An 8732-nucleotide genomic window follows, 5' to 3' on the forward strand; every position below is an offset into this window, starting at 1 on the left:
TGGGCCAGGGTCATCTTAACACTAGAATTAAATTATGCAAATATAAATTGAAATTCAAGGTGATTGCTCTATATAATCCATTCATCATCCCTCTACTTCTCTTTGGCTGCAGAAACAGCTAGACAATGTCTTTTGTTATAGAACAAACTCAAATGGCAGGGTTCACTACAGAGTACTTCAACTCGATTACAGAAGAGATCTCATGATTAATATAAACCATTTGGTCTTAGAAGTTGTCACATTATAAATAGAACTGCTATAGTCAAATTCCCTTGAGATGGAATTATATTAGATTTGATCTCCTTTCCCTGCCTTCATTTCCCTTCCTTTTCCTTCTCCCCTCCCCCCACCCCATGTATTATTTTTGTTTTGTTTTGTTTAATTTTTTATTGTTATGTTAATCACCATATATTACATCATTAGTTTTTGGTGCAGTGTTCCATGATTCATTGTTTGTTCATAACACCCAGTGCTCCATGCAGAACGTGCGCCCTCCTCAATACCCATCACCAGGCTAACCCATCCCCCTACCCCCCTCCCCTCTAGAACCCTCAGTTTGTTTTTCAGAGTCCATCATCTCTCCTGGTTCGTCTCCCCCTCTGACATACTCCCCTTTTCTTCCTCTCCTGTTATCTTCTTCTTTTTCTTTTTTCTTAAAATATGTTGCGTTATTTGTTTCAGAAGTACAGAACTGTGATTCAACAGTCTTGCACAATTCACAGCGCTCACCGTAGCACATACCCTCCCCAATGTCTATCACCCAGCCACCCCATCCCTCCCACCCCCAACCACTCCAGTAACACTCAGTTTCTTTCCTGAGATTAAGAATTCCTCATATCAGTGAGGTCATGTGATACACCCATGTATTATTGTAACGTCAAGCATCAAGGTAAACACTAGAGGTACTCCAGGTTATGGTGACTTTTTTTCATGATTTTCATCAATACCAGATATAAGTGACAAAAGCCTCACATTAATACCTCTAGCTCAAGCTTGTATCAAAAAGCTAGTTCCAAGGCTGGTATGTCCTGGGACTTTGCATGTCCTGGGAGCCTAATACCACTGACGGCCTCCATATGGGTGCAGGGACCAAACTGTGGATCATCTTCAAAATTCCACCATCAATAGCCAGTGTAATCACTGAACACAAAACAATAGTAGATTCTAGGTTAGACTTCTATTTGGGGGACTAGTGTTGGAAGAGAGAACAGGATGATTTCTCTCTATGCCTACCCTCTTTTCAGAGGAAGTAATACCTGGAAGACATTGCTTAAAGCTATTAAATTAAAAGAACAAAACAACACATAAAACCCCAGAAATATTATGAGTCAGTGGTAGGAATGTGCCTTGTCAATCACAGGATGTTGAGCTTCATCCATTTCAAGTGCATATAAATCCTTAGGGCTCTTTTTGGGGGGATGGGGGTGGGGGTTGCAGTCTCAATCCAAAAAAAAGAACTCAAAACATTAATCCTGCCAGTTTAGATTTTACTAGGGATTTAAAGTCACCACTACCTTCCACAGGGTTCATTCACGCTCAGTTGGGACAAATAATGGCTTAGCAGGAATTGGTTTACAATCCTGGTGGACCCCCGTAGAGTTAATAAGTCCAGAAATACCACTTGGATGGAAACGTATGATAATCATATGATTATCTTTTAAAAAAATCCATTCCATAGTCTCATGTATAAAAATAAAAAATGCACAGGGCTTAGACATCCCTTTATTGTATCAAATTAAATCGGATTTAATGCCTGGTTGTGTGTCATCCAGCTCAGACCCATTTGTACAAGGCTGTGGAGTGACGAGCTGGTTCAGATGAATGAATAGCTTTCTCATTACTTCACCCCCATTCTGCTGTCTCTTTTCCTGTCCTTTGTATTATAATGGAGGACAGCTGTGGCAGTGAAGTGAATATTAAGTAACCCCAATGCCTCAACAGATTGTGACTTTAATCCCTGCAAATACCGCTAAAATCAAAATTTAATTACACTCAGAGTAGCTCTGTTAATGCCTGAAAAATATTTAACAATTAGTGGTTGGCTTAATTAAGCAAACTGCCTTTCACAAAGCAACCTGAAAAGTCCTCCCAAACCCTTCCCCCATCCTTTTTTTTTTTTTTTATCCCTTAGACTAATTAGTCTGATGTAAGCTCACAGCACTTCATTTACTGTTACTGAGTCTGCTGCTTAGCTGATCTAGGCTCTGAGCTTAACAGCCTGTAATAGAAGGGGAAGTTGTAAAAAGAAAGAAATTAGGTTCACTGCACACAGCTACTTAATAAAAAATAATCCTTTTAATAAACTGCTAATCATTGTTAGTCATTTCCTCATTCATATTCATATCTATACAACATGTATATATGTTAACATGTATGCAAAACAATGGCCATCTCTCATTTACAGTATTAGTTATGGAATACTCAGGAAAAGCCCATTAACAAATAACACAGAAAAACTTCTACCAAAAGAATTATTTTCTGTCCATATGAATTTGAAAACTCTACATTTAAATTTAGAAGGAAGGGACAGTGTATGCTTCTGTTTGTAAACTAAACAAAGAATGATAGAAGAATGATGAAAAAGCTGTTAAAATGTAAATCCTATTCTCTGATACATGATACTACCTGACCTACTTTGTTACATGTTTGTTCCCTCACCCAAGCATCAAATATTTATTGATGATTTAATGTGACTTGCTGGGGCAATACAAGTATATTATTGTAAATATTTGCATCAAGACTTATGGAATGTTTTAAAATGGCACAGAAGGATGGCTTATACAATCTATATTTAAGCTTCATTTTCTACTAGGATTCTTAGGAAAGATCTTGCCACTAAATAATTGAGAGAATAAAATACAATAACACTTCAAAAGGACAACACTTATTTGTCAAACTAAGACGAGAACTAGGAATCAGAAAACAACAACCACAACAAAATTGTCTTGGAGAAACAAAACAAATCCCAGAACTATCAAAGAGCTTAGAGACCATGGACTCCAATCAACCATGTTCTAAGAAGAGAAAACTGAAATTCAGATTTGAAGTGATCATCCAGGGCCATATGAAGAATTGTTACAGAGTTACTGTAGAACCCTCCAGACCCCCACTCCAGGCCTATTCTCTTTCATCTGATATCAGACACAGTTAGAGCAAGGTATATTATCTGATTTCCCAAATGACAGCGGATTAGAAGCCACAAATCAGAGGCTGAAGGAGAATTTCTAGAAGCTGACAGTTCAGATTATGTGAAACAGTAGAACATATGATAAAATTTGGAAACTGCCAAGTAAAAATTTAAATAATCTGGAAAATACAGTCTCTTGGTAACACTCAAATGCAGGGTACGAAAAAACATCACATTTTTACATTTGATAATGCATATCAGTGCTGCCTCAGCCTATCTCATTTTATTGTGTATGCGTGTGTGCGTGCGTGCGTGCATACGTGGATGTGTGTGAGATTCCCTCTTCTGTGGCTTTTAAGACAATATGACACACACACACAAAAGATTAAGATAATAAGCTGATTTAGTTATTTTCTTTTTGAGAATATCAAAAGGAAAATACTTTCTCCGCTCCTAGTAAATTCCAAGAGTTTCAGCTTCAGTGATATGTTAATTTGTCCAACAAGAAAAAAAAAGACCTATAGTCTCATTTTTAAGAGATGTTTTCACCTATATGGAGTCCTTCCTCTAGGCCTTCCTATTATTCCTTATTTAAGACGAGTTCCTGAATATTTTGGCTGTTGCTTAATTCAATAATTAAGGAAAAAAAAAAAAGAAAACAAGTATCATTCCTGTGTAGGGTGTCCATATATGTGTTCTGTACACCCACACCTAAATCAGTCAGCCATCTCTAATCCCATACAATTCTGTACATTGCCACATAATTGGCAGGTTATGTTTCAAGTCTCATGGTTGGTTGAGGATGGAGATGAAATCACAGTTTATAATACAGAAGAAGGAGTGCATATGGGTTGTGATTGAGATACTTGTATTTTGACTAAAGAATGGTGGAGCATCTGGATTAACCACTATAAATCCTTCAGTAGCAGCAATTTAACTTTTTAATAGCAAGGGAAATGGCATATATTTCAAAATTGGTATATTTGAAAAATGCGTATTAACACGATGATATGAACTGATGCAAAATCTCCTTATGAGTTTTCCAGAAATAACCATGTTTTAATGCAACATGCAACTTGCGTTTCCAAATTCTTTTGTCTATTAGTCACATACACATATCTTTATTTCTTCTTGAATGTATGCTGCATAACTATTAACCAAATGTTCATTCACCATCAAATTCTGTTTCTTCAGTGTGTTTTCTCATTCAAAAGCACATAATCATTCTCCTTAATGATACAAATAATCCACTTCTAATGGACTATTATACCTCTTTTCCATTCTTGAAAAGCATTATTGCTTTTAGGTTTTTAGTTAAATGTTATACAATTTCAACATAGTATAATATACTTAATTGAACTTTTAGGTTTCTCTGTAAAAGAGCAGCAAGTATTAAAAGCCAAATAGAAAAATTGCCAAAGTCAAGTCACTTCATTTCAACTGTCAAAACTTTTCATGTGAGAAATGAATGGAAACATTCTATTTCAAGTAAGCATATTTGTGGGTATGGTATTCTCTTTTAACTCTGAAAATCATTTGAAAAATAAAGTAGCCTGTCCGTGCTTGTTTTCAATTTGCAAAATGTCAGCTATATGCACAAAATGGTCAGTGAGCCTCACCATCTTGACTCATAAGGAAAGAAAGGTTCTCTTGGAACATACATTAAATCTTCCATGTTTCCAAAGTATCACTTCATGTTTTTCAGCAAGAATTGATCTCATAGTGGGCTGGTGACATAAATATATAACATCACCTCTTCCCTACATCCTACATTGCTGCTCTGGACACACACCCTCCACCACTAACGTCCTAAGAGAAGAGAAATAAACTCTTAACTAAGTTTAATATTTCTTGTGATTTCAATTTCAAGACAATTTATCTTTAAATGTATGGATTTATTTATTTGATCATAACACAGGAGAAAGATCTTAAGCTCATTAAGTCCTGTAGCCTAAATAAAACCTCAACCTCAAATTCTAACTATTACAAAGATATATAGAAAAATAATTTAGGAGGACACAAGGAGCCCAATCTCCCTATTTCAGACAGATGGATTTTACTACTCTGAATAAGTAGTTTTCAACTTTTTCTTAAGTATGCCTAGAGCTGGAGATTCTACAGTTAACTAGCATTATATCATTCGGATACTTAAATAGTGATTTCTTATTTCCATGTGAAACCACTTCCACTTCCTTCTATCAGATTTTCCATGGTGGTCAAGAGCTGTTTAGGACACAAATAGACGAGATGCCATAATACAACAGCAATTGAGTTACCCCTTCTCTCTTGTAGGCTGAACATCTAAGGTTCACTAACTTCTTACTCTTAGAACTTAAATCCTTTAAATCTCAGATGCTCTTGAATGTTCTACCTTTAAGCGCTCATCCTTCCGCATAATGGTCAAACGGTATTTTGAGCTCCCATTCCAGGAAATATAAAAAGTCTGGTCTTTTACCAAGTGTTCTTCTCCACTGAGTTTCTGAATTTCTCTGAGGAATGTTTTCATTAACTCATTCTGAGTGATCACTTGTCATTTCTAAAAGCTTCTAGCTTTAGGCCACTGTCCTTCTGGAGTATACTATGCCAATAACTCCATGCTTCTAGTCTTCATACAATAGCCCATCACTTTAAAATAGAATGTATTTCCAAATAGTAGTATTTCCAAATTCCTGACAGACAACAATCTTCAAGATTCTGGAATGAGAAGCCAGAATTCCTGGAAATTCTCAGGCAATCCTGAAATTGTAAGTTCTCTATTTTTATAATATTTTTTCTGTGATAATGAGTGATAATAAACTATGTCATTTTTTATACTATACTTTCAGAGATTTTATGTAAAAAATGATATAATAATAAAAGTATGGCTTTACAGGATTGTATCTTTTAATAACATGTAAAAATGATTCTCCACCTGATATGAAAATTTTATGATAGAAAACATTAAAGAAAATAACATTTATATAAAATAAATGACAAATCATTTAATTCACTGAAAGATAATGCCACACATATTTAATAATTAGAAATGATCTTCCTTAAAATGAAATTTTAAAACCCACAAAGCATTAATTGCCCTATTACATGATCTTGCTTTTATTATGACCTTGCTCGTTTTTCAGTCCAGAAAAATTTCATTTTTCAACAATGTTGATCAAATTGTTACAAATTTGTCCACAAGCTTCTTTAAAATTAGTACACCTGTGGTTCTATAAATCTCATTTCCTTTTTCATGATAAAAATAATTTGTTTCCTTACCCTGATTTGAATTTTGTCATTGAATTCAATATTTTTTTTTAAAGATTTTATTTATTTATTTGAGAGAGAGAGAATGAGAGATAGAGAGCACGAGAGGGAAGAGGATCAAAGGGAGAAGCAGACTCCCCGCTGAGCAGGGAGCTCGATGTGGGACTCGATCCCGGGACTCCAGGATCATGACCCGAGCAGAAGGCAGCCACCCAACCAACCGAGCCACCCAGGTGCCCCTCAATATTGTTTTTTTAATAGAGATTTTAGATTTGTTTCTGAATTCCTGCTGAAATACTCTACAATAACATCTTCTATTTACATTTCTCCTGTTCAGATATTTACAAAGAACCACAGCACACATCCAATCCCTGGGAAATGCCAGGGAATATTATTGGGTAGCATTCAAATAACATAACATTCAAATACCGTAGCAAGGTTGACCGCAATACACAGAATGCCATGTCAAAATTACTAACTTGAGGATGAATTTTGGTTCTAAAACTTATTTCTTAGAACATCGCCTATAGGATTTGTATAAAATACACTAATGTAAATAATCTTATTAATATTTATCTGTTTGCAAAAAAAAAAAAAACCCTCTTAGCAAAAAAAATCTGTTTGCAAAATAACCTGTCAGGGTCAGGAACACACAACATGGCAACAACTACAAGTAAAATGGGTTAGATCAGAATTACTTCTCTCCAATGTGCATTTCAACTTTAACCTTTCACTTCTGTGTCCACATTTCCTCCTCTTGCTTTCAACTTGACATTGGCAATTTCTTCTACCAGTAATGTTTGTATGTTGATTTTTAAGCTTTAAATCTTACAGGAAAATTATAATGCTTTTTCTCTGTTTCCTTGATTTTTTTTCTCTCATGTCAGACAGGTAATAGGCTGAGTAACAAGGTTTGAGGGAAGTGCATGTCATCATGCTTATGAACTACAGAAGGATCTATTTTCTTGTTTTTTTTTATTCTTTTTTCCTCAGGATTCAGGAGTAGGAAAAAAACATACATTTCCTGAGATATGGTGGGAAAGTATTTCCACGTGGGAAAGGTAAACCCAAGTTTCTCCCTTAGTTCTCTCAGAGCTATAATATGGTGGTGGTGGAGGTGGTTGCACTTTGCTCATTTTTTTGTTATCAAAACTATAAAACATACAAATTAGGACGTGTAAAGAACCTCTGTGGATATATCACCCAGGCTCAACAATCACCAATATATGATCAGTGTTATTTAACTTGTATATCTACCCATTTCCATCACTCTCATCTCTTGGATTATGTTGAAGTAAATTCTATATATCATTTTATCTCTAATACACTTCAGTGTAAAACTATAAAAGATGAACACTTAAAAATATATAACTAAGAAAGACAGAGTGGAACTGGCATAAGGACAGACAAATAGATCAATGGACATCTTTTTGATTTTTAAAAAGATGCCAAGACATTTAAAGGAAAGAGAGAAAAGGCTTTTCAACAAATGCGGTCAGACAACTGAATATCTACATGCAAAAAAATGAAGTTGGACCCTTAACTCACACCATATACAAAAATTTATTCAAAATGGATCAAAGATTTGAGTGTGAAAAAACTAAAACTATAAAACTCTTAGAAAATGTTGTGACCTTAAATGAGGTAATGGTTTCTTAATTATGACACCTAAAGCACAAGCAACCAAAGAAAAAATAGACAAACTGAACTTCATCACAATTAAAACTTTTGTTCTTCAAAGGATATGCATAAATAAGTGAAAAAAAAGTCTACCCACAGAATGGGGAAAAAATTCGCAAATCATTTTTCTGATAAGAATCTAGCATCCAGAATATATAAAGAACTTTTCCTACTCAACAATAAAGATAATACAATTAAAAATAGACAAAGGAGGGGGGCCTGGGTGGCTCAGTCTGTTAAGCATCCAATTTTGGCTCAGGTCATGATCTCAGAGTCCTGGGATCTGCCTGCAGGCCCCCTGCTCAGCGGGGAGTCTGCTTGTCTTTCTCCCTCTGCCCCTCCCCCTGCTTGTGCGCGCTCTCTCTCTCTCTAATCAGTAAATAAAATCTTAAAAAAATTAACAAAGGAATCAATACTTATCCAAAAAAGATACACAAATGACAAATAAGCCCATGAAAATATGTTCAAAATAATTAGTTATTAGATAAATACAAATCAAAGCCACAGTGAGATGCCACTCACCTGCACTAGGATGGCTACAATAAAGAAGATGGACAATAGCAAATGTTGGTGAGCATACGGAGAAACTGAAACCCTCATATATTGCTCTGAGGGAATGTAAAACAGAGCAGCTGCTTTGGAAAATATTTTGGCAGTTCTTCCAAAAGTTAAAGTAGTGTAA

The 8732-nt window shown here is 35.3% G+C and overlaps 1 pseudogene; it reads right to left on the bottom strand.

The window, feature by feature from the left end:
• Nucleotides 1-7251: 7251 nt before the first annotated feature.
• LOC113930088 lies at nucleotides 7252-7327 on the bottom strand (annotated as a pseudogene).
• Between the last annotated feature and the right edge of the window lie 1405 nt (nucleotides 7328-8732).

Source organism: Zalophus californianus, chromosome 5 (genome assembly GCF_009762305.2).
Source record: "Zalophus californianus isolate mZalCal1 chromosome 5, mZalCal1.pri.v2, whole genome shotgun sequence".
NCBI classification, from domain to species: domain Eukaryota; kingdom Metazoa; phylum Chordata; class Mammalia; order Carnivora; family Otariidae; genus Zalophus; species Zalophus californianus.